The sequence below is a fragment of the Ascaphus truei genome, chromosome 1 (genome assembly GCF_040206685.1).
Source record: "Ascaphus truei isolate aAscTru1 chromosome 1, aAscTru1.hap1, whole genome shotgun sequence".
Classification (NCBI taxonomy): domain Eukaryota; kingdom Metazoa; phylum Chordata; class Amphibia; order Anura; family Ascaphidae; genus Ascaphus; species Ascaphus truei.
The window spans coordinates 158,381,701-158,409,123 of record NC_134483.1 but is presented as its reverse complement, the minus strand read 5'-3'; the positions used below and the strand labels follow the sequence as shown (position 1 = coordinate 158,409,123).

The 27,423-nt window shown below is 43.3% G+C and overlaps 1 protein-coding gene across 1 annotated transcript in view; it reads left to right on the top strand.

Moving 5' to 3' along the window:
- KDM4C (lysine demethylase 4C) overlaps positions 1-27,423 on the top strand; it is a 418,437-nt gene that overhangs the window by 348,888 nt on the left and 42,126 nt on the right. The window lies entirely within an intron of this gene.

Sequence of the window (27,423 nt, the reverse complement as noted above, 5' to 3'; positions counted from 1 at the left end):
TCCCTGGACACTACCTGCTCTGTTGAGGTCCCTTCTACGACTGGCCGCGTGGTTTAAAACGTGCCAATTGTATCTATTTCCTTCGCAGGGAATCCAGCTGCGCTATTGGCTGTGCTTGCCCCTGTGACTAGCAGCCCTTGGGGCTGCTGGGACATGTAGTCCCTCTGCGGAGCCTCCAATGACCGCCGCAACTATGCCCCTCTGCGCATGCGCGAAGCACACAAAGTGGCGGCCCCCGCTTGCGACGCAGAGCTCCGGCGACCGGATTACCATCCGCAGCCCTACCAGGGGTCCCTACTTCCCGCCACAACTTCCCCCTTCCCCGCAGCAAGGTAAGGGGGACCTGGCTACACAGTTAATCTTCAAAAAATGCAAAAAGAACGAGGGTACATGTAGTTATCAAAAGCAACATGCTGATCTCCTTGGGGTTAGATATGGACTCATACCTTTTCCTACTGCCGCTCAACATAGATTGTAATGCACTTGTAATGCAGATTATAATGACGGCATAATCACAGGACTTGCTGGTGCAGAGTCGTGAACCTCAAGTAGTAGAGGTATGTATATAAGAGAATCTAGGGGGCAACAATGCATAGTGGTAGCCCACCTCCCCAAATGAGGCAATGATGCAGAGATTACAAAGTTGCACATACAGTATATATGATTTCTAAAGTCATTCTTACAGGTTTACAAAGATTCCCTTTTTAATCGAATTTTTTGTTTTTTTTACATTTTGAAAACCTAAGCAGAATTTTATAAAGAAGTACTGTATGTAACCTGGAGGATGAAGGAAAAACAAGTCCCTAACAAACATACCTGACTAAGCACAGGTTGGCTACTTTTTAAGCCTCGCCCAGTGTACTTACTGTAGATGCTAACAGTAAGCTCTAAAATGGCATCAGTACCTCCTTCCTACCCGTCTTATTGCATTCTTTGCATGTTTTGGGAGATATGCAACCAGACAATTTTGGAGCAAAGAGACATTTTATTTTGACCCTCTGCGTCTATCAAGGCATTTTGCTTCTGTCTCCAGTGCACTATTTTGCGATCTAGAGGAGTGTCAAAAGGGAGATTTACTTGATACATCCCATTATAATATGTGCACCAAGTTATTATTCTATCTTGCTCCTTTTATTCCCCTTGTGCCAAAAGTCTGTAAAAGGTCTGAGGAGGCATTTATATCGTTTTGCTGCGGTACGCAGCATTTTATATCATTGGGGGCATCCAAAATTAATACAACGGTAGGTACTATAAAAATTATGAGGAAGGGGATTTCTTTGTCCAGAGAGTTTACAACGTAAGTTGTGAGCCGGTATACATTGAAAGAAGTGTGCTTGAATAAACAGGTGGGCTGCCAGCTTAAAAGTACAGATGTATCCCAGTTTAGATACCCTCAGATCGTGGGAAAAGGAATGTGGTTCGCTGCCAGCAACCAACACTAATGCAGTTGCAGGCAGCAAATCATTTAGGTTTTGTTTGCCGCTACTCTAGGCAACTAAACTGGGCTAAATCAGGATCAGCTTGAAACAATCTGCAAAAGATAAGATGGTGAATAGATGCAAGTGCTGCCTTATCCACTGGGAGTTACTGCAACGCATTGCTCACCATGCCTCTAACAAATTGCTTGCTGGCTCCAAGCTAAGAAGGGTTTAAAGCACATAATATTACTGTACTTACCGTACAAACAACATCTGTACATTTCCCCATTGGGGAGTGATTTCCAACAAAAGTATTTTATGTAATGAAAGAAACATGCTTTGTTGACATTTTTGGTTACACACCATTAATCATCATGTCATCTGGTGCTGAATAACCTGTGTGTATGTAGGCTGTTATTCAACCACCCTTAGTAATTCTCATCTGTAAACCTTCTGCATGACTCAGGCCTCTTTCATATATCTTTCAAATCAAAGCACTTTCTCCTCTGATTAAAGTGGTTATGCTCTTTCAAATCAAAGCATACAGCATTAAAGCCCATGAGCAGGAGCCAGCGAAACACAACATACACGTGGCTGAATTTGTTTTCTATCCCAGGGGTGCGCAATCTTTCCATGCTGTGCCCCCCTGCCTGCTTCCCTCCCTGCTCACGCCCCCTCCCCCCAGCCCCTTACCCTCTCTCCGACATCAAAAGACGCCACGGGGTCATTTCACACCGCGTTGCCATGGCGATGCGTAGTCGAAGAGAAGGTAAGTGAATTTGCAGAGGCCTCACGCGATCCCAGAGCATTCATTTAAATGCCTTGGGGGAAGAGCGTGGAGCCTATGTAACCGTCACGCCCCCCCTGAACAATCTTGCGCACCGCTGTTCTATCCCATAAAAAAAATGACATTCAGAGCAGCGGTGAAGAATGAAACGCCATCATATGAATATAGTTTGGTATGTGTCAGATACATGAATAGGTATAAATATCAGCAATTCAGTAAAGAAACAAGAAAAGAGATTTCCACGTGTGCAGGTTTGTGTAAGGTGTGATATAATTTTTTTTTTTTTTTAAGTCATCACCCTTGGTCAACTTTATTTTTACAGCCATCACCTTTCTGGCACATATTGTCTGCCAGAGTGAAAGAGAATACACGAGACATCTCTAACGCTACCAGCGATGTTAAATGGCAGGGGGGTAAAGTTAGTGCATACAGGCATACCCCGGTTTAAGGACACTCACTTTAAGTACACTCGCGAGTAAGTACATGTCGCCCAATAGGCAAATGTCAGCTCACGCATGCGCCTGGCAGCACGTCCTAAACAGCAATATCGGCTCCCTACCTGTACCGAAGCTGTGCGCAAGCGGGGAGACTATAGAGCCTGTTACACATGTGTTATTTACATCAGTTATGCACGTATATGACGATAGCAGTACAGTACGTGCATCAATAAGTGGGAAAAAGTTAGTGCTTCACTTTAAGTACATTTTCGCTTTACATACATGCTCCGGTCCCATTGCGTATGTTAATGCGGGGTATGCCTGTATACTGTATTTTGTTTTATATTATACACTACACCAGCTCAGTTGACTAACTCTAGTAATGCAGGGAAATGATATGATGCGTTTAATAGCTTGATAATTAACACCTTCAGCTACCTTTTTATAACCCTCATCAATCGTATTTGCCATGAAGCAGCTCACGTTTCATACGATCTGTTTACAGCACACGTTTAGTTAATCATAATCTGTGTAAATGAGACGTTAATAACTGCATTTCACATTAATAGTTCCATTTATAAAATATTGTGCAGCTACATTTTCCCAGCTGAAATAGTTTTTTTAATGTGGCCCTGTGCCTTCAGTACATGAAGGAGGGATCAGCTGTGACGGAATAGTGTCATTTAAAGAGCCTTGCACTTGTACAGTATTTTTGGGAAATTCACAAATAAACTGCACACTTTCCAAATCTCATTGTAAGCAGCCCAGGGGAAGTTGAATGTCCTGTATTATTGGTGTAGCATGGCTAGTCCAGACTGCCTCTCTGTCTCCTGTCACGTAAGTCCTTAGTAGCTGCAGGCTGTGGCAGGCTATCCTAGAGGCATTGACTCCCCCCCCCATGCTGACTCTCTGAGTGGCAGAAGTGGTGGTTACACCCTGCCTGAGTCTATAGTCTATTAGGCAGGGGTGTGAAAGAAGTCTGTTCTGGTGGGGACTGTCTCTGGGAACCCTGGAGGCCATCGGAGCTGGAGGCGCTGACACCCTCAGAAGCAAGTAGAATTTACCAAAAGCCTGTCCTGTTCCCCACACCACCGCGGACCACTCAGCTCTCCTAGACCCTCACAGGTATGCACGAACAGCAGTAGCCAGCAGTATATCTTCCAGAGAGGGGGGGGGGGGAAGCAGGGCTAAATTGGTAATATAATTATATTTAAATAGAGTGTATATGTTGGAGTTTATAATGTGATGTTACCTAAAAGAAGAACGGACGTTATGTTTCCCAACGTTAACACGGTATCCTCAAAGTTAACTACAGGTGCAACTGCTGGTTGTCGACCACTTGCCAAGGAAAATCTGTGACCATCTTGCGGTCACTCGAGAGATGGTTCATAGCAGGCTGAAATGGCCCATCGGATTAACACAGCGGGAGGGTGGTCAGTCGGTCGGTCCCTGCGTTTGGATGAGACTCGCGCTGTCTGAATCCTACTAGGTTCCACCTGTCTGTAAGGGACGCACAGTAAGAGAGACTGAATCAGTCACTCTACCTGCGCGCCTCTAACAGGCAATCACGGGGCTTTTATTTTATTAACATATTATTGTAGCATAGTCTTAGGAGCTGAACCACATTGATTTCAGGTCCAGGGAACCCCTGCTTCCCGAGTTACATGCCCCGTTATGGGGTGCCGGTATCCCAGTGGCCATGTTTAAATTCTTCTGCGTCATGACCCACGTGATAGGGAGATTTAAACAAACCAGAGGGATACCGGCACCCCATAACGGGGCCTATTACTCGGGAAGCAGTGGTCTCTGGACCTGAAATCAATGCGGTTCAGCTCAGGAGACCCCCGCTACAATAATATGTTATCAAAATAAGATACCAGCAGCTTCATTACCTTAGCGGCTAACTGCTAAGCAATGAAGGAGTTAAGCCAGGATTCCTGGTTTGTTGGGGGTAGAGGGGGTGAGTGAAGTGGGTAGTTGCTTACCGGGAAGGTTGCGGGAGTGGTTAACTCCTTCATTACCTTAGCGGTAGTAACCACTATGGTAATGAAAGGGTTAACCACTATCCACCCAAGAGGCCTAACCACCCACCCTTGGACAACTACCCCCTTAACCCACCTCTGCCCCCAATAAACATTACAATACAAACATAAATACAATACACTGAACAAACCCCCCATACAGTACAGTAATGAGCAAAATCCCTATCTGGATAATAGCTCATTTGCTCTTTCAAAAAATAAAACATAACCAAAACATTACCCACCCAGCATATAGTAAATTAAAGTTCTACTTACCCTTACCAGGATGAAGGCTGTCCTCGTCCTCTTCATCTTAAGTGGGCACCAACAGTACAATAAAAAAACGAACTACTAGCCACTAACCCCTTAATCACCTTAGCCGTTATTAATCACTATGGTAACCCCCCTTCCCGCTACCCACCCCGGAGGCCTAATCACTCTCCCCAGGGCAACTACCCCCACCTCCTCTACCCATTGATTGGCACAGTGGCACACCCATGTCCTATGGCAGTCAATGTGCAACCTGCAAAAAAAAAAAAACTCGGCAGCAAATAAAAAAGGCATTCAATTTCAATTAAAAAAAAAAAATGCTCATAACCGATTGATTGACACAGTGGAACACTTAAACCCTATGGGCTTGGGTTTGCCACTATGGCAGTCAATGTACAACCTGCAAATTAAAAAAAACAGGTTTGGAGACCTCACCTCACTCCTGTCTCCTCCCTCACAGAGAGTAGGGGTGGGCACAGAATCTCTGCCCCCCAGCCATCATCGAACCCAGCCTGCTCTCTCATACTACTACTCCCCCCCCCCACCCCCCACCCTCTGTCACTACACAAAGAGCAGAACAGCTGCTGCAGGCGCCCGATCCTGCTTTGATGTTGCGCTAGTAAAGCAGAATCGGGCGCGCTCTGAGCCGCTGCAGTTCAGTGACTGACGGGTCACTCAGCAGCACAAAACCCAGACTCCAGAGATGACATTTTAGGTGACCAGGCGCCCAGAAAATTTCCATCCCTGTATAAGTATAAAGTTTTCTATAGGGTGTGATTTATGTGTGCTTAACATTGATAAATGGGTCTGGCACAGGAAGGCATGCTGGGGCTCAGCGTGTACTGTACATGTCATTTTGATCCCAATATTGAAAGAACCGATTACATTTTGTCGTCTTCATGGCTATTCTTACAAGATTTAGTTTTTTTAGGGCATGTTTATATCAGCATTTTATATGGTGTACGTTTCTGCAATTTAGTAGTTCTGAGAAACTGGTGTGCATATTAGTTTGCGTTTTTTTTCATTTACTTTCCAATGATGTGAAATTGCGCCTTTAATCTGGAGTTGCACCTGATCATTTAATTTGTTTGGGGTCTCTTAATGTTTTTGTACCTAGAGGTTCTATGGCAATAAAATATCCAACTCAAATACTGTAGTCTCATGTAAAATTATAGGCAAATATAAAATTGGCAGCCTTGAGAGTGAATCCTTATTGTGAATTGCATCTGATGCGATAGGAACCTCCTGCGGTATTGAGTTCCCTAAGATACAGTTTATCTTCACTTAGTGTATCGTTCTGAGGCAGTTTGTTGATAGTGTGTTTCTCAATAGCGCCTTTTCATCTTCCATTGCATAGGGATGAGGGATGCTGTAAATTGGCTCCCTATACGAAAGATCCTTAACAACAACGCTAGCAATACAGACTTCATGTAAGAGTCAATAATTGTTTGATTTTAAGTGCTGGAGATTTCACTTTGCAGAGCCAATCCCACGTTCTTACATGTTAATAGATTACGGGATCTATTTATTAGTGCAGCTGCAAAATTGGCACCAAACCAATGGAAACAAACTTGCACTAGATTGTGTGCTATACAAGTCCAAATTAAAGGTACAGTATTTGTAAATTTCACGTTGGAATCTGCAAGAAAGATGCTCTAATTCCCTATTGTTCTTTTCCATGTAGTATGCTGAATATATTTTAAACTGATTACGATCAGCTTGAGCTTTAAAAACACACACACACACTCCTAAGATTATTATTTATTTTTAAACTGTTTTAATGTTTAGTACAACTTCTATAAGAAAGTGCATTATATATTTCATTTGTACAAAAAAAAAATGTTTTGTAGCAACTTTAGGGGGTAATTTGAACTTTGCATCTTTGACTTTTCTCTGGAGAGGTTTTGTGATTGCCTTAGGCTGCGCTTATAGTAAGCGCGACGGAGCGACGTCGCATCTGGAAAATTGGTAGCCGGTCTATTTGATTTTTTAGAGACAGTCGCCACGTGACTGTCTCTAAACCAATCAAATTGCGCGGCCCGCCCCCTTTAGTGACGTCACTGACGACCGTCGCTAAAAAACAAATGAAAACTGTCGCGGGTGGCGACGGTGACGTCATCGGTTGCGTCGCCAGCACTATAAGAGGGGCCTTAGGCTGCGGCCACGCTGCCGCTGAGCACACTCATGCTTGAGAACGGTGATGTCACCAACTCTCCAAGCATGAGGGCTCGGCTCTCCTGCATATTTATTTTCAAGTGCGTGGCCGTGTAGTGACTGGTGGTAATTAGTAGCTGAAATCAATTTGCTGAAATCAGCGTGCTGATATCAATTTTATCTGTCTCGCCTACGCCGGCGAGCGTACGGGCACAAGCGCACGCCATGTGAGCGTGGCCATTCATATTTACATTCACTAATGTACACTGGCGACACACTTTATTCGAGCTTGGCTAGTCCCACGAATTCGGGTATACCCGAGTGTATTGAGGTTTGTGACTGTTTTCTGCCCGAGTGCATTGAGGTATTTTCCATGCAGGGATTTAAGCATTTTATTCCCACTGGCTGCAATACTGCACAGTATATATATATATATATATATATACTGCATTACAATTCATGAATTTATGCCATCTGGTAGACACGCGAAGCATTGCAGCCTATTAAATCCTTATCATTATCATTTAACAGATTAGCCGCCCGTCAGCCAGGCATGAACCCAGGCTGGGAAGGCAAACGCAACGGGGCTTGTCAGAGGTGAGGAGCGGCGCATTCCAGGTATCTGCCAGGTACATACTGGGTATTTGCTCTAATAAAGTGTGTCGGTGCAGTAAACGCGATCAGCGGCAGCATGGACACAGCCTAAGGCTGCGGTCCCAGTAACTGCACAGGGCTCGGCGTGCGCTGTGCGTGTAAGCACCGCCCCTCAATGGGGCTGGGCCCAGTAGTCGCCTTCACGCTGAAGGTGCAGCCGCGCCGTACTGCAAGGTTTTTTTCAACTCAATGAAATTGAGTTTAAACCTTGCGACGGAGGCGTGGCCACGCCCCCACCGGCAGTTCACCCAATGAGGGTGAACCAGCCCCGTGACGTGATGGCCACGCCCCTGCAAATCCCCGACCACGCCCCCTCCCATCGCAAGCTTCCCTCCTGGAGACCGCAGATCGCGGCTAGATCGCAGATCGCGGGGGAAAATCCGGGTTATTGAATATAGGTATAAGGTGTATGGGGGAGGATGTCAATCCATGTCTGTCTTTTGTTTGTGACCAAATTCTCCACGTACATCTCATGGCTCCCAGGCCTATTTCGTCTGGTATTGTTATCTTTCCACCCCCTTGGGACCAAAGTAGTGCTCCAAGGGATAGGGGAGTCACGTAGGAGGCCTCAATCTCCAACCAGCCACAGGACGCTGGGACGTTATTCCATACCACCGTTTGCCTTAGGTGGGCTGCTTTGTAGTGCTTGATTATATCTGGTACACCTAGACCTCTGCACTCCTTTGGGGCAAGCATTACCGTTCGCGCCACTCGCGGCCTCCTGTCTTTCCATATAAATTGGAAGATGCTATTTTGGATGTTTTTGAGGTCTGCCAGTGGCACGCAGACCGGGAGAGTCTGGAAGAAATATAGCAGTCTGGGAAGGATGTTCATCTTAACTGATGCCACCCTACTGAGCCACGAAATATGGTATTTGTTCCATCTCTGGAGATCTTGTTTAATTTTGTAAATAAAGGGGGGAAATTGCAGTTGTACAATGCTGCGTATGAGTTGGCTATTTTGACTCAAGTATTTTATGTTTGTGGAGCTCCACTTATAACTAAAGTTGAGCTGCATTAGTTTTACTTCTTGGACGGTCAGGGATAGGTTCAGGGCTTCTGATTTATCACTGTTGATTTTGTACCCTGAGATCCGGCCAAATTTTTCCAACTCAAATTGAAGATTAGGAAGGGTCGTCATGGGGGATGTCAGCGACAGAATAACGTCATCCGCAACAGTGAAATTTTGTGTTCTCTGTCTCCGATAACGACCCCTTTTATATCTTGGTTTTGTCTAATTGTTGCTGCCAGGGGTTCGATTGATAGTGCGAAAAGGAGTGGGGATAGAGGGCAGCCTTGTCTAGTACCATTCTTAATTTTTATGGGGACTGAGTCTCCTCCTGGGAGTTTAACAAAAGCCGATGGGTTCTTATATAGGGCCCTAACCCCCTCCAGGAAGGGGCCTCTGAATCCGAATTTAGTCATAGTATAATCTAGGAAATCCCATCTAATTCTATCAAATGCTTTTTCAGCATCAAGACTCAATAGGAATGCTTTTGTCCCCACGAGGTGCACGTGGTCAATGATATTTATTATTTTGCGCGTGTTATCCAAAGCTTGTCTGCCCGAAACAAATCCGACCTGGTCTTTATGGATCAAGCTCGGTAATATTGGATTTAGTCTGTTTGCAAGGATTTTACTATAAATTTTGAGATCCGAATTAAGTAAAGATATTGGCCTATAGCTCCCGCATTGGAGCGGGTCTCTATCTTCTTTATGGATAATTGCCAGGTTAGCTGTAGATATGGAAACTGGGACACCCTCCCCCTCCATAAACAAGTTGAAAACGTCCGATAAATGTGGAACCAGCACTTTCTTAATTTTTTTGTAATATTGATTCGAGAAACCGTCTGGCCCTGGGGTCTTATTTGCATTTAGTTGTTTTATTATTTCAAATATTTCTCAAGGGGATATTTTCTCGTTAAGTTTAAGTCAAAAATAGAACGGTAGCGGTCACAGCAATAGGAGTTCAGCCAGGGATGAAGTAAAATAAAATCAGCTTTAATAATTACATGCTGCACATCACAGAAAAGGTACTCTGACGCGTTTCGTCTCTAAGTGAGACTTTATCATCCCTGGCTGAACTCCTATTGCTGTGACCGCTACCGTTCTATTTTTGACTTAACCTATTTTGGCTGGGCACGCAGGCTTCTCACTATTGCATTCCAGACTTTTGAAATGCTGGCGCCACCCCTTCGAGTGTGCGGACGCGCCGGAGCGCATTGAATGCTGGGACGCATTGGTTGCCCTCTCTCCTGGCAGGAGACGGCGTCAGCTGGTTTGGAACCAGCTGTAAACCTCCACATGGGTATCATGTCGGCGTGATCCAAGAAGCTAAGATGCCACCGCCACCCCTTCGTCGCTGGAGGTGCGTCAGAGAACAGTTTCAACTGGCTACCAGCAGCTCGTCTTCTCTCCCTATGGAACGGCTAAAAGTGAGCTGAATCAGGATATTATAGTCACCAGGCAGGGTAAGGGCAGCAGCTTGCGGCTTCATTGGTTTAAGAGTGAGGTGTTCGAGGACACTTCATTTCTTGTACCTTGCTTCATCATGCATACTGGCCCCCCACCCAGGGTGAGTCTAACTATATTATCCGTTTAAGACTTTATAATATATATTTTTTCATTAGTGAGTTGCCCCTTCGTTCTTCTCAAAGTGGATTGTGGGTTATACCCATTCAACCTGTGTATGTGACTTTTGCAGCATCAGTTCCGGGGTGTACTCCCCTTTTCCTTGCTATCGTTAAGTTTAAGGACTGTTTCCTCTGGAAGGGCAGGTAAACTGCACTCCTCCAGGTATCTAGAGATAGCCACCAACCCAGACTGGGCGTTTTGGGGGGGGGGGGGGGGGGTTAGATTGTACAGTTTGGTGTAGAAATCCGAAAACTCTTGGGCAATTTCTGTCTCTTTAAAGGATTTTAAACCCGATTTGGTCCGAATTGCTGAAATTTGGGACTTAATCCGTAGACCTTTTAATTTATTGGCCAACAACCGGTCCGACTTGTTTCCTTTGTCATAATAGTGTTGGTTTGTCGATCTCAGTGCCCTCTCTACCTCATCAAGTTGGACTCTTTTTAATTAGATCCTTGTTTTTTCTAAAGTTTTGTGTAATTTTTTGGTGGGTTTGTTTTTGTGCGGTCTCCAAAGACAGGACCTTTTCCGTCAACTCCTTGTATTCATTTTCTCTCTTTTTCTTTTGGAAAGACGCTATGGAAATGGGGGAACCCCGGATCGTTGCCTTATGGGCTTCCCACAGCGTTATAGGGGCACCGACCGAACCCTTGTTTATATCAAAGTATTCATTTAGTTTTTGCGTAATTGTGCCCACTATTTCTGGGGAGTTTGAGAGTCATTTTTTCCAACTGTAGCTATTGTTCGTACCAAAAGGCAGAGAGAGCAACATGTCTATGGGGGCATGATCGGACCAAGTTATCGGGCCAATATTTGACGGGGTGGACGCCTGGAGAAAATTTTGGGTACCCAGAAAAAAATTAATCCTTGATTAAGACTGATGTGGAGCAGAATAGAATGAGAAGTCTCGCTATCCCTGGTTTTGGGTTCTCCAAATATCGAACAATGGGAAGTCTCTAAGCATAATATTTAATTTTTTGGCATTGATTATTGATGCCTTTGATGGCGCTATACCTTGGGCGCTCGATCTGTCTTGGTCCGGAGAACAGGTCATATTAAAGTCTCCCGCTATTATTACTGAGGGTGATTTAAGGTTACTTACAGTTTCAAAAATTGACTCCATAAAGGGGATCTGGCCTTCATTTGGCACGTAAACGTTCACTTGTGCGATCAGCTCTCCTGTAAGCGAACCCAACAAAATTAGGAATCTTCCCTCTGGATCCGAGATACTGTTTTCGAGGGCAAAGGGGGTATTACTTCGTATCAGAGTAGCTACCCCTCTTTTCTTAGTACGGCAGGAGGCGTAGTAGGCTTGTGTGTATTGTCTACTGAAAGTATTGGGAGGGTTATTTGAGTTAAAATGAGTCTCTTGTAAAAATAAGATGTCTCCTTTGAGCTTATTCAGTTCTTGGAGCACCAGTCTACGCTTTCTTACGGAGTTTAACCCCTTAACATTCATTTATATAAATGTTATGTTTGTTGTATTAACCATAGTGGTTTTATTGGATTGTGGGCCTTTGCTGAGATCACTTTCCCAGGGTGATCAGGCTCATTTATCTTGGGTCTATAGACTCTTCAGGCGTCATCTGCGCCTACCCCCAGAGTTTCAAGAGGCGACACATCTGAAGTGGGGGGGGCGAGGTAGGGGAAGGGGAAGGGGAGGGGGGAGAAAGAGATGGCTAGAAAAAGAAATTTGAAGGCTATGAGAGAGCCCATCCATGTTAAACCTTCCTTGCCCTACTGGCAAAGGTAGAGGGCTTATTGCCCTTTGGCGATCTTCCAACGCGCCCTCGGGAATGGCGCCCTAAGTGGAGGGGGGACCAAGCCCCTCTCTCATCTTGCGTCTTAATTTTATTTTCTTAGTACAACAGTTTTTAAAGTTTGGGGGAGCCAAGGGGGGTCAAGTATCTATCAGTGGAGGATGGGTGGGATTGGGGGTGGGGCTGGGGTGGACATAAAGGGGGGGTGGAAAGGGGCGAGAGAGAAAGGCGAGAAGGTGGGGTAACAGGGTGAGGGGGGAAGGAGGACGTTGGGGGAGATGGAGGGAGAGATCCACTGTACTCCTTATTACATGTAACGGGAACCTTTGTTGGAGCTTGCTATATGTATGGAATAAAACAAAGAAACTTATACATTTTAAAACAGCTACTCAAAAGGAGTCTTATCTTGATGCTTTGAAGATGGCATAAACCTATGTAAAACCTTAAACAGGCATTTTCCAATTTGTGACGGGGATGGGGGTGGTAGGAAGAAGGAGGGGATGGGGGGGGGGAAAGGTGGGACAGAAGGGAGGGGGGGGAAGGGTGGGAGGGAAAAAGGGGGTGGAGAGGAAAAAAAAGGGGGGGGGGGGGGAGAGAGCCACCGGGATTTATGTTGCCTTTACTGAGAATCCTTATTGGTACTTGTTATACATAAAACACCAGATATAGTAACTTATACAGGTTAACACAATCAAACAAGAGAAATCTTATCATGGAACTCTGAAGGTAGTTTCAACCTATATATAGATCCGATCAAACGTTTTCCACTTTATGGGAGGAGGCGGGAAGGGGGGGGGGGAAGAGAGGGGAGGGGAGGTGAAGGGAGAGAGGGAAGGGAGAGAGGGAGGGGAGGGGTGTGGGAGGAAAAATCCATCACGATCTGCCTTGCATTTACTGGGAACCCTTGCTGGTACTTGTTATTTATAAAACATCAGACATATTAACCCGTTAGGCCAGAGTCTGCAGGGACCCAGCATTGATCTCTCCTTCGGCACCCTCCGCGTTGCTCCCGTCTCCTCGGATACTGATCTTGGCATTGTGGGCACTCTGCGTGTGCCCTTCTGCTCGAGCTTCTTCTACCCCGGAGCAGGTCCCTCATACTGGGACGGGGAGGGGGGGGAGATGTTAAAAAACTCCATGCCAGCTCAGGGGGCTCAACCTCAGGGAAGGAAGGGGGTGGAAGTGGGGAGAGAGGAGGGGGGGGGGGAAGCGACCCCAATCAAATGCAGGGACCTGCCGGTTCGTTGAGTATCAACGAGGCCGGCTTGTAGAAGGAGGGTGGGGAGGAAGACCGCAGCGAGATAGGCCCCTCTCCCCGCCCCACAGGAGCGCGAACCCTCCAATGTCTGGAGGTAGAGCTCTGGTAAGTATGGCAGGTCCAAGTCTCCCCTGCTCTGATGAAGCAGGTGGGTAGTCCGTTCTTCTTTTTTGTTAGTCCTCGGTTATTGGATTCCTTTAGGATGCGATCCTCTGCAATGCCCTCTGGTTTCTACTTGGGGAGGGCGGTCTGCGGGAACCTTCCTCTTTGGCCTCTTCATTCAGGGAGGGGAGGTCCAGTGCCTTCAGGAAACAAGGGATGTCCTCTGTATAGGATATTGCATGGAATTTACCCTCAGCGAGCACTATCAATTTAATAGGAAAGCCCCAGCGGTACTTTATTTTCTTATCTCTCAGCAAGATCGTGAGGGGTCTTGGCTCTCTCCTTCTTTCAATAGTTGCTCTGGAGAGATCCGAGTATATCTGAATAGGTGTGCCTTTAAAGAAATGGAGCCTTTGTTCCTGCTTGCTGTTAGGATGCGTTCTTTTTAGGAATACAAATGAAATCCAACGATTACATCCCTTGTTTTTTTGGGGTCAGAGAATTTAGGTCCAAGAGCTCTGTGTGCTCTATCAAGCTCCAGAGTTTCCTGGGACAGATCAGGTGCCAGCTCAAGAAATAATTCCCTCAGGTATGGTCGTAGGGGTTCTGCTGGAATTGATTCCGGGATATTTGCGCACCCTGATATTCTGTCGCCTCTCTCTATTCTCTTGATCTTCGATAGATTCTTTTAGAGATCTTATCTCAAATGCCATTCTATTTAGATCATCCCATGTTTGATTGTGCATTTTCAATGTCTTCCATCCTCTGCTCTGTGGCCTCTGTTCTTTTCGTTAGGGTCTCCATATCGCCTTTCAGGGTATTAATGGCCTTGTTGAGGTCCTCCTGGAAGCCTATTCGCATCCTGGAGAAAAGATTCTCCATATATGCTTGCGTGAGTTCCCCCGTGGGGCCTGAAACCTCCGACTCCATTTCGCCTCCGGAGCACATGTCTCGACACAATCTTGTGAGGCCTCACTGGTTCCTGTCTGGCGCGGACTCAGGGAAAAGTAGGCTGATACTCTTTGGGGTAGCGGTCTTTTGTTTTTATTAGCCATCTCTGCTATCCAGCAAGTTTTGTGGCCCCGTTTGGTAGCGTTAAATGTCGGTTGACGCTTGTACTAATTTATTTGCCTAGAGAGGGGCTACGGAGCAAGTCCCTCAGACGTCCATACCCGATGACGACGCTGGAATTCCTCCCTTTAGAACATTTTTAATGGGGCAATGTCATTTAATCTTGTCAGTGTCTGCTGTGTCACTCCTCTGTAAGTAAGCCACTTTAATGTATCTGTAATTGGGGTTCCCAGTGTCATGTGGACATTGCCCAGAGACAGAGGCATGTATATCTGCTTTTGCAAGTTACTCTTCTATCTCAGCAGTCCCTTGGCTAGGTTTAGGTTGTTTTTTTTATTTTTTGTGTTTATTTATTTATTTTCCTGAGGGGAGATGTGCCTTTAAATCAAACCTGCGGCGGCCATCTTGGATTTGGCTGACACGCAGGGAGCCAGACAGCTCCAATCCCAGCAGCAGCTCTGCTCAGTCCTCACCGCGGAGGCACAGGAAGGCGGAGGGAAGTGGAGGGAGCGCAGGTAGGCAGGGGGTAGATCGGTAAGGCACACTCTGAATGATCGCCGGCCAAGCGAAGATAAGCCCGGCACTCGGCTCCCTCTCCTTTACAGAGCGGCCATCTTAGGCAACCTGCAGCTGCACCAGGGTCCCGCGCCACCTCCGCATGCCCCGCCGGTAGCCCCAGTCTCCCCCCCCCTCACAGTGGAGGCAACAGGTGAAGGGAGGTGCAGGGAGGCACGCTCTGACTGACCCCCGGCAGGGGGATGGTATGCCCGAAAATCCGCTCCCTCTCCTTTAATGGGCAATGGTGGCCATTTTAGATGCTACCTAGCCGCTCCAAACCCCCGCGCTGCCTCCCACTGATAGTCTCCGGGCTACTCACTCAATTCTCCTTCTTGCGAGTTTGCCTTTATAATAGCTCTTGCCCCCTGTGGGCCTGGCAGGGGAAGCCAAGGGAGAGATGGATACCGCACCACGATCCTTGAAGGAGCTCTGCTCTGGGGCTGCAACTTGCTGTTCTGTCTGCTAGGCCTCAAATCACCAGTTTATTCATAAAATGTCCAATTAATGTCAGATATGTGTGATTATGGCCTCTAAATATTCGCCGCTTCTTTGGCTATTCGTATTTGAATAACATCAATTAATTTGGCTAAGTATGGGCCAGGATGGATATAGATATTTGATCCCTCTTTGTAGAGCTACAGCATCACACAGCCATCTTGGTTAGGCTCCAAGCCACGCCTCATTGTAGACTAACTCTTTTAATGCCTTATTCATTAAGCTACGATAGTGCCCATCACAGCATGGTCATGGGAAAACTGCACTATCGCAGCTTAATGGAAAAGGCTCTTTGAGGGTCTCTGACATGGGACAAGAGCTGGGACAACTGCGAGGGCCTGCCCAGCTGATACCAGAAGTCGGATCCGACTTGTGTCTTCCGGGAACCTGGCTGGGCCCTCTAGAGCATCGTAAGAACAGCAGCTAAGGGCCTGCCAACCCCTCAATGCCCTAACAAAGTTTCACACGCCACTAGCACCCCCAACCCCCTCCGGAGCACCTGGAAAGGCTGTAGGTGGACCTGCCCATACTGTTGAATTTAGACTCTGCATGACTGAGTAACTTTCTATGGACAGATATATTTGACCTATATATTCCATTGGAATATATGTTTACATTTTTTCAAGATTGCATGATATACTGTAGATTTTCACCTACTACTTTGCACATTCTTCTATTTCTTCAACTTGGAATCCATACAAATTGTAATTTTGCTTGTAGAGCACATTCAAGCTACTGTATGTGACATTAATGTTTAAAAAGGGGTCTGTTAAGGCTGAAGCGTACAAACTTTTCAGTCTGCTCTACCCCCCCCCCCCCTTACCTTGTCTCCGGCGTCAAATGACGCTGCTAGGTCATGTGACAGGGCAACACGACGTCACGTGACAACACGGCTTCATTTTTACGCCATGGCGATACGTCGCCGGAAGCCATCCGAGACAAGGCAAGGGAACTTACAGAGGCTTAACGCAATCCCCCGACATTTAATTTAAATGCTTTGGGGAAGAGTGCGGGGCCTCTGTAAGCGCCGCATCCCCCAGTTTGCGCACCCCTATGTTAAGGAACTATAATATGATTAAGCAACTAGACATGAATATGATGTAATCATAGTTAAAACGATACATTTTATTTTTTTAAAGCAGCAAACTTTATAGCTCGTTGTTTTTTTTTTTTAACATGATTGGAACGGGGGACCCTTAACTGCTCTTTTTTTCAACTCTGGGGATCCCCCGGTCACCTAGATACTTAGCTGCTGGTCTTCTGCCCCAATCACGAGGAAACAAAATGAGATCATACCATAGGCCAGTAAAAAGACCATGTGTATGACGTTACTGGCCATCTTTAAAAATACCAGGAAGTGCACCGGCAGCTAAAACTGTAAGTATTTTGGGAACCTGGGGGTCCCGCCGCTAAAGATTAAGTCCAGATTTCTTTGTTATGTTTGTGCAAATAAATTAGTACTTCAGTATTGGGCGATGCCTTTTGTATTCGGGGTGACAATTTATATTCAGGCTCTATCGGTGTCTTACAGCACATAAAGCATCAAATCGGGAAACATCCGATATGTGTTTTTTTTTTTTTTTAAATCAGTTCTGTAGTATTAGATAATACTGTCTGCCATTTTTAATGGTTTTTATTTTTTTTTGTAATGTACTGATCATCCTTTGCTCGCTACAGCAACCATTTACAAAGTCATATCCACTTCCTCTTTTGAAACCGGTTCTGACACACACCTTTTTTTAGCTCTGGCCTTTGGCAACAAACTATCACAAACAGATATCTTGCTGTGTTCCAAACAGCAGACTGTCTATTACTCTGAAAGCCGTAACACTTACAGAAGAAATATAATGTTACATATCGGCTGCAATATTTCACAGACTGCATGCAGCACAACGTTAGAAGGTGGCCATCTCGTTAGGCACACAATCAGGATTTTGACAGATTTATAACAGGAGCACCAACAATTCCCAGTTTAGATAAGAATGTAGAATTATCAATTGTCACATACTTTAGATATACAAATAAGAAAAAAGAAAGACAGACAAAAAAGGGGAATATAATATTGCTGCTTTAAAGCTGCAGACTAAGCAATATCCTACGTGTTTTTTTTTTAAATCAGTCCTGTACTATGAAAAACTACGTGTAGCATTTTTTTAAAAACAACAACTCTGAAATTACATTTTTAATGTAATAAGCATTTTTTGTTTCTATAGCAACCATTTACAAAGTCACATCCCCTTCCTCTTCTGAAACAGGGGAGCTCTGCCCTCTCTCTAGCAGTGCAGCAATTGTATCTAGTCACATGGTCTTCCCCACAGAAATTTGCATCTTTGGTCCTCATCTGCTGCACTGTCAGCCATTTAGTGAACCCTTGAGCCGAATCTTCGCCGATCGATGGCAACTTACCTAATTACGTATCATTGTGTGGATTGTATTGATGCACATATTAAAGCGGAGGGGATGCAGCTTGGACAGCTGCTTTAAAGGCGTATTTAAAGCTTTTTACATGATGCCAGAAATACATATACATTGAAATGTACTGCAGTATCTCCAGCACATGCCAAATTGTGTCATATATGTTTTGATTAAAGTCCAAACCAACTGGACAGTATATACCGTGATTTACAGAATTAGCAGACAGAAGAAAACTGAAGATCTAAATCTTTCTTACAAATACTATGTATTTCTAAGAGAACTTGTTATCCAGTGATTTCCTCAAAAGGTTTCTGGAGTAATCATATTTTAGGGCTGCAGATTATGGACATGGCAGTTAATCCTTTTAGAATATAAGAATTTTTATGACAATCTCCTTCTCGATTTGTTAATTTTCATTGAAATACAGTGTCCTTATCTCTCCTCCCATAGTGTCTTTTTTCTTGTGCCTACTTGATTTCCCCCCTGCGTATATTAATAATGTAAATCATACCTGGGTTGATTTAGACTACCTTTAAACTATTTAAGGACAGTGTAAGGAGATGTTTTATAGCTTTTGTAGATTTAGTCAACAGTACTGTACCAACAGAGACATTTCCTGACACCATGCACTCTTGAGAATTTATGAATCCTTACGGTTCAAGTAGACATATTTGCCAATTTGTGAATTTTTTTTAGTTACTAAAATGTTGGCGATCTCTCTGTTGCAGTGGGTTGAAAACTTCCACTGATGAAAGAAAATTTTGATTTTTTTTAAGCCAATTACTGTATGATCAACCTTCACAATTAGTGTGCCAGCATGCAACTTTACATCAGCAGAATTCAGAAGTGCTGATTTTTTTTTTCTTATTTTTATCTAGCTTACCTCTAAAGCCACATGTTATTGTATATTTCACACTTTAAACTGATCTTAAACTTATTTTTAAATACACAAACAATGTGAATCCCCACCAGGGGTTACAAAAGAATCTCTATTGATTTGCACTCATACATGGGTATACATGTGATAGGGTAAAGTAACCCCGAGTACCATACTCGGCTCAAATACAATCTTGACAACAAACCCATTGATAGCTCCTAAGAGACACCACTAAAAATCAAAAAAATAATACAATTGTATTATATATATATATATATATATATATATATATATATATATATTTATATATTTATATATTTATATATATATATATATATTTAGCCAATTACTGTATGATCAACTTTCCTTCACAGATAGTGTGCCAGAATGCAACTTTACATTATACAGTACAAGCGTATTCCATCAACGAGTTTAATATTTATTTATTTATTTTACTAATGTTTTTATTGATATTTTCACAAAAAGTTCTAACAAAATTGAATTTTGCAAGAAAATCAATATTTGAAAATTCAGACCGCATCCAGAGCCTGAAATATGGCGAGAGACTCGCCTCTGTCATTTGTCTCTCTTCTCCCCAAAAACTCTATATTAGAATCTGGATTAAAAATGCTTGTCAAATTTTTAATTAAATGGTCTGATTTGGCAAATGCAAACGATAACCTTTTATCAGACGAACGTAGGTGGAAGTTGGCACAGCTTTAGTGTTTAGGGATGGCCTTTTGATGTAGTAAATGCAAGGGAGCCTATATCAGATTTTATCCCAGTCAGCTGAGGTGGCTGCAGGTTCTAGTTCAGAGTAATCCTGTCCCCATGTCATCACTATTGTGACACAACACCACATCACCCTTTATAACCTATCTAGTGCAGACAGTATAAAGGACAAGACATGCCAGCTCTCACTACATCTCTGAGTGTCACTGATTTGGGATCAGTCGAAAAGATTATTTTTTATTTTATTTTTCCATTAAAATGCTACTTTTTTGGATCAAATTCTCGAAATCACATTGGTTTTGGTCCTCAGTGGCTGACATCACTGCAGGTGTGGCATTGACGAGGGGCTCTGAAGATTCCACATTGAAGTGTTAAGGAGATGACGACAGGGACACATGCCTAGTAGGGAGACAAGTTGATCGTATTTTATGAGTGCAGTTAACTTCACTGCACATGTGCCAACAATCTTTAATGCATTATTTCTAAGGTTGCCTGATCTCTCTCATTTATTTTATAAACATGAGACGGTAATTCATAAATCTTACCATGAGGAATGAAATGAAAATATGTTCCATTCATCAACTGTTGGACAGCTCACAAGCTGTCTGCGAGCATTAAATGTAAAGGATTCTCGCCAGTGGTTCAAGTACTGGAGATGTTTCTGTTATTTTGGAATATCAATGTTTGTTACCATGGTGAACTACATGTGTTTTCTAACCGTATGACTTCATTTCATTTCCCTTTGTCAACTGCTTGTGCTAAGTGTGCATTTTGTTTGTCAAATAATGTGATTTGCTAATAATGTCTGTATATTGCAGTAGGTTAGCCTTTTCTATTTATCTTAATATATACTGTATCTCTTATTTGGAAGGAATGCACTTCCAATGTGCCATTCACATTTCTAGTGTAAATAAGGTTTATATTTTATTTTCCTTCATTCATTTTAGACTAGCGGTGTTTGCCGTTTCCCCCCATTCATATTAAACATAGGGGTGGAGCGTCTGTAGAATAAATACACTACAGTACAAACCTATTTTTCAAAAGTGAAATATATTTGAAAGAAAAAGTATACAAGTCCCCATTGCAAAGGTAGTAGAGATATAACTGGCGAGGATCATCGCTTCACCTCTCAGCAGCTTAATGATGTGCACTGATAAATACTGGCCCACTCATTTCCTGTGCTAATTACAGGTAGTCCTCGTTATCCAACGTTTCACTTTCCAACGAATGGCTTATCCAACAATTTACAATGCAACCCCTGTGGCCATTTTCGACGCCGGAATGCGTTATCCGACGCCTGAATGTGTTATCCAACGCTCACCGCCACTGATTAAAATGGGACTCACTTTACAACGGTTTCACTATACAACGCTACTTCCAGAACGGATTCCGTTGGTTAACCGAGGACTGCCTGTAGTAGTTCCAAGTGTAAGAAGAGGAGCGGGGTAGTATTCACTAGCGGGCCGGCATTAAGCAACTGACAGGAGCGGGAAGAAGCTCTTGCCCACGGTTGCAGCATCTCTTCTGTCTGTGCACCATGTGTCTGTGGGTAATGTGCAGCCTTTTTAAGGGCGCAGTGGTTTCCCTGAGGCCTTTTAAGTATATGATGTTGCCTGACACTTATGTAGAATGACATTAATACCCTCATCATGGGGGCAGAGGTGTGTAAGCTACTTACATCAGCAGTGCAGAGTAAATCACCATGCTGGATGTCAGCGATGCCCTGAAGTTTGGTCAGCAAATATTAGATGTCTCTAAGGTACGACTTTGTCTGTATCACTAAAGGTCGAATATTACTATCTAGCGAGATGGAAGGTGTTTGAAAGGGTGAAATAGTTCTGGAAACATTTAGGCGAGCAGGTGGTTCAAGTAGATCTTTGCAGGTCTTGGGTAAGTGATAAAAATAAGTCCTAGGTGTAAAATCAGTCATTTGGAAGTTTTTAATTTGAGTGCTAATTACTCCTCTTTGGTGTGCCTCAAATATAAGATCATCAATCTTTCTAATACAGTGTTGTTGGGTTAGCTGGCAAACGTCTATAATGGACCAAGTAGTTCAGCTGCCAGTGCAGTGCATTGGTAAAATGTATTGTTTAATACATTTATTGCCCATGTATTCTATATATTGTCACAGTCCCCATATGGAACAAGTCTCTATCAAGTTCTGTATTTTTTTTGTTGTTGTTTTTTTTACATTTCCCATTTATAGTGCTACAAAATAATTGATGATTACGATAGGTTATTAAAGCACAAGTCCACGTTGATCGCCATTACGTTTTGCATTTTATTTACTCTCTTTTTACGCTTTCCATTTCCATTTGCTATTTCTATTCTTAAAATCTGATGCTGTTTAGAAGATATAAGCGTTTGAAATATTAGGTGTCTGCGAGGTTAAAATGAAGCTCTCCCCAAAACCCAGTGCAGTCTGAACGTTACCGTGATAACCGCAGAAGCTAGGCATAAGGTCAATCCTGATTTTTAATGCTAATTTTTTCAAAGAACAGGACATCTTTAGGAGGCAAATTTGGTGCGGGTGGAAGGTTGCTGCTTTAATTGATGAAACTAAAATATCTGTGAGATAATACATGGTATAGAAAATTAAGGGAAATAAAATATATTTATTATGCATCTCTTAATGGTACCCTAAAGCCATTGGTCAATTTCTTGATGGTTTGATTTCCCTTCCAAATGTATTGATTTTATCTGCATGTACAATAGTATCCGCTAGAACAGGGGTGCGCAAACTTTTCAGTCTGCCCAGCCCCCACACAGAACATATGCAGTTATCAGATGTCAATCAGTTAACAAGTATAAGCAAACCCTCTTCCTGGTGCCCTGTCGAGTGCTTGGGCTCGAGTCCCCAAGCACTCGACAGGGCACCAGGAAGAGGGTTTGCTTATACTTGTTCACTGATTGACATCTGATATCTGCATATGTTCTGTGTCTTTTACAATATTCTTGTATCTACATTCATTGTTTGATATTTTATATCTGCTTATGTGATTTGCCCTCTTTAGACTTTAGATTTATATCATTAGCTGAGTGTGTGATTATTTGACAGTGGGGAGGGAAGGCTTAGGGAAGTACCTCTGGGACCCTTTGGGACCAGGGGGAATGGGCCAGATGAAGAGGTCACCCCTCGAAACGTCGCCCCCTAGTTTGCTTTCCTTTTTCCATTTTTGTGATTTTTTGCTTTTCTTTTGTGTTTTTTCCCCTTCTCCTTCTTTCCCCTCTACCCCCTTTATTTTTGATTTTCTCTATGGTGTTATTTATTCTTGCATTGGCGTATTGGCTATTGTTGCTATATTTTCAGTTTATTATTAGTGTCATTAAATTATTCATATTCCCTACACTGGTATTCGCTTATATCTGTAGCTGTGAGACAGAGAGTGCTGGTACTATTTTTTGGTTTGTTAGTACTTCTGAAGGGAATTAGGGTCCCTTCCTGTTCCGTGCACCCTGCAACCTTGCTGAGTCATTGTGTCAGAGTGCTGTCTATCACCCCCCCTTTTCTACCATATGTATGAGAAGGTTTCAAATTCAAAACGACAAAAATATCATTTGATTACATTCACATGTCTCAGACAGGCCTGCTTTTCACCATTATCTCTTATCATACAATACTTTCTCTGCAGCCAGGGATTCTGGGAATTGACATGCAAATGAGCACAGTGTGTGCCATCTTTTACTTAATGTCCATTTTAACATGGACCCCTGTAAGCCATGCTCCTGCCGCATTACACAGCTGTAGCTCATCTACCCCTGCCCCTAAGTGAGATTGGGGTGGGTATGCCTTCTCCTGGCTACTCTGTGTGGTGATGTGTACCTGTTGGCAACAGGAGGGCTGAGTGCACCGTGATGGTGTGGGGAGAAGCAGGACAGGAGGGACAGGTTTTACCTTAGTTTTCCATAGGTGCAGCGCCTCCAGCCAGCAGGGATCCTCTGCGGTTGATCAGGGGATGTGCCCCTACTTACATTCCTCCATACAGCAGAGACAGTCACGGACAGCATTGTCTTTCTTGGTTTTATTGCAGGTAGATGTTACAGATTACATACATGTATTTCTTGGCTTTCTCTTATAAAGACAGGCAGTGCCCTGAGCAAGGCATTAAACCCCTCTCAGGCTTGCTGTACCCCTCCACCATCTCCTGGGGAGGTGGAGGGCTTAGATGGTGCTCACTCCTCAGAGGAGGAGGTAGAATCTTCCAGGGCCCTACTAATTTAGGAGAATGCCTTTTTATAACCTGTGAGCTGTTGATTGTAACCCTGCCCCTTAATAAGATAGGTTAAATACTGATTGGCTATCACTCCCCATAGATGAACCAACCAGTATCCCTCTCTCAGGTTGACATTCTCTGACAGTTGCTAGACCCGCCCTTGGATGCTGATGACATCACCCAAGGCTGCAACACACACACCGGGCCTAAAGAAGGAATTAACCTTTCCACTGCCTGCACCTAACAGGGCTGACACTGGAAAGGCCCAGGAAAAAGAAGTAGCTGCCGGGAGGCTAGGCTATTCAGTTTTTCAGCACAGTACTTCTTGAGGTGCATAGCTAGTATACTTACTCACAGACCGCTGTTTGGATCTTTTGGGTCTCTTCAGTGTGAGGCTGGTTATACGGGCTTTGCAATGTGAAGCTGAAATAGGACTCAGCCACACATTATATATGTTATGGGGGTAACAAAAAGTGACAAATCTCCACTGTAGTGTACAGTAAATAAAAATACCACTTGTGAGCACATTCACAGGTCTGCAAACCCTGCTTTTCACCATTACAAACAGGAATTTTTCTATTTCACACCAAGGGATAATTCCTTATATATTTTTAAATTAACTTGTATTTTCTTTTATTGGTGAAGAGGTATTCAGCACTCACATTGGCAAACAAGCTGTGATTATTGTTCTTTGTACTAGTTTACAGTGAGTTGTGTTTGCCTGTGGTGAGATAAAATAATCCTCAATTGGAATTATCACTTACAAAAAACAAATTTGCGCTTAAGGCTCAATTTCAGCTTCGTGATAATCTTACAGTTCAATTTTTCACAGTTTTTTTTTTCCTACTGTACATTTATTTGCATTGATGCAAGGCAAAGGATAGCATGGATAGTTATTTAAAACCATGGCAGCATCGTATGTACAGGTCATGTCACCCCGTAGTTTAAGCGCGGCCAAGCATTGTCAACAATGTTTCTGATTTAAGCCCCATTCATTGAACTCCGTTTTAAATCTTCCCATGCGAGGAAAAGACCTCTTCACCGCATGTAGAGTAGGTGGCTTAGACCAGCAACTAGCTCCTGAATATATTCCCTCTCCCCACCAGGGCATTGCTGATTTGCTTTGCATGAGGTGATGTCTTTTTATTATTTCTGACTCGGATGTTTCCATTGTCCCTGTGAGATTTGGAAAGCTTATTCACACTTCCCTATAAATGTGGCATAGCAAACTGTTAAATATGCACAGCAAATTAGGAGATAGACATTCTCATTTAAATATCAAAGTATGCTGTGAAGCCCACATGAGAACATGAGCGCAAATAATATTAACATGACTGGAAAAAAAATCATATTTGCAGTGACTTGCATCATTTGCAATGTGATGCAGGTCACACTAGCAATGGCACGATGAGCACTTTCTTGTTTTACCTTAATGCGTGCGCTTTTTTTCTATGTGATCCAGGTACCAAAAATTAACTTGGTTAGAGCTTCTTTTTTTTTTTTTTTTTTACTCTATACCACAACATTTTTATCATCATTGTTTTCAGTGAAAAAGGTATTAAAAGTTGTCATGTTATAAAATGCAGACGAGTAGTATTTCAAAGGGGGAAAAAAAATGTAAGTGATATGTTTCTCTTTCCTTTTAGTACCTTTTGTATAATGTATCATCTTATTCTCTCACCTACTGTAGCTCAAAGGGGATACTGAAAGAAAGACGTTAGCCTGGAGTATTTTCTATGTTATCTCACAGCCACCTATTGATATTTCAAGACGCTGCTGCTAGGACATGGAGCTTTCAAAGCAGCAGCTGGCAACTAAGCCCCAAACGAAGTTCCATGACTGCACTGTAATAGTTCACTTGGTCACCTTTTGTAAGCACTGGTATGGGCCTATATCCAGCACAGAGCTGAAAAAGTCCTATTTCATTTTGCAGCACAATCTTTCCCTTTAGTTATTTGATGGCTCTGGCAACTAAACCGATTATATTATGACAATGCAAATTCACTGTTGTATGGAGATGCCATCCTTATTTGGATGGATAAATGCAGCCCTTATTTGATTTCATGCAGTAATGTGCTGGAGCAAAAATATAGAGGCATGTCAAAGATAGAATGCTCAGAAAGGAAGTATCCATCACAACTATCGATCTCCGGCATAGTCTTTGAACAGTCGTGGCCTTTTAACTTTATTTTTATTTATTTTTCAATTTCATAATCGTTTATAATTCCTGGGCTGAACAGTTCTAATGTATGCCAGCTCCTGGGAGTCTAGTCACCATATATCACAACAATGATACCAGCCTTGAAGAGAATGCATGACGTGAACGTTTTGATGATTTACTTGGAGGGATAGGCATATACAATGGTATACAATATTGCTGGTTAAACGACAGAATTGGTATTTTCTGGTAAAAGGCATGATAAGCATGTATGGCAGATATGTATAAATTATATTCTGGGCAGTGCAAGTCAAGTAAATGTTTGCCCTTTGTCAAAGTTGAAGAAAAAGTATGCATTCTTTCAATAATTTTTATTTTATTGCCCTAAACGCTATCTAAACAAAAGTATCTAGCATTTGTAGGCTGAAAACTTGCCTATTATGTATTTATTATAGCACATCTCTTGAATGCAAAGTGTGTATAAATTGAAAGTATTTCAAGATGTGCTAAAAAATAAAGTATTAATGCATGTGCAATGGGGGAAAAGCTGGGGTGATGGAAGAACCCTAAATCTGTATATGGCCGTTTCAATTTGATATCCTTTCTAGGTTAGAAAAATATTGCTGACTACACAGTGACATCAGGCAGAAGAGGAAATTAAACCCCGCCATAACTTTAAAAACATAAATTAAAAATATAGCAGTGACATTTTGGTTAAAAAAATGGTATCAATTACCCAGACAAGACCCCTTAAACATGCAACTGGCATTAGTTCACTTTGGTCCTAGGAGCAATCCACTTTGGTGTCCTTTAAAGGAGCAATTCACACTGCTCGAGATTTTTGCTTTTTAAAAAATATTTTTATGTAACTTAACTACGGTCCCCCGGAGCTGCTCCTGCAGTCTGGCACCCGGCACAAAAGGGCTGCGGGTTCGGGGATCACTCCTGCGGTCAATAGAAATCTGCAACATAATCGGGAGAGGACATTTGAGGCTTTCTATTGGTGACCCCTGTAGCATGTCTGTACCTGTAGTTTTATTTTCCAAAACGACAAAACATTCAAAGCCTTGCCTATCGGGGGAGCAGGGATGAATTCTGAGGGTTCCACCAGTACAGGTGAGCTTTTGTTTTAAGTAGAAGATACTGGGATGCGTGGCACTACCGTTGCGCAAAATTGAGAACAAGAGGGGATACCCCTAAAAATATTTATTGAATCACACAGGATCAATGTAGGTAGGGAAAATGCACCTACATGTTTCGCGCTGACCACGCTTTATCAAGGTGTACCTTGGGCATTTTGTAAAATAAGTAAGTTCCCAACTATATTTCTACCTTGTCTGGAAGTATTATGCTCTTTAAAGTACATTATATGGGAGATGTTTATTGCGCTGCATTATGTGGTTATCTAGCCC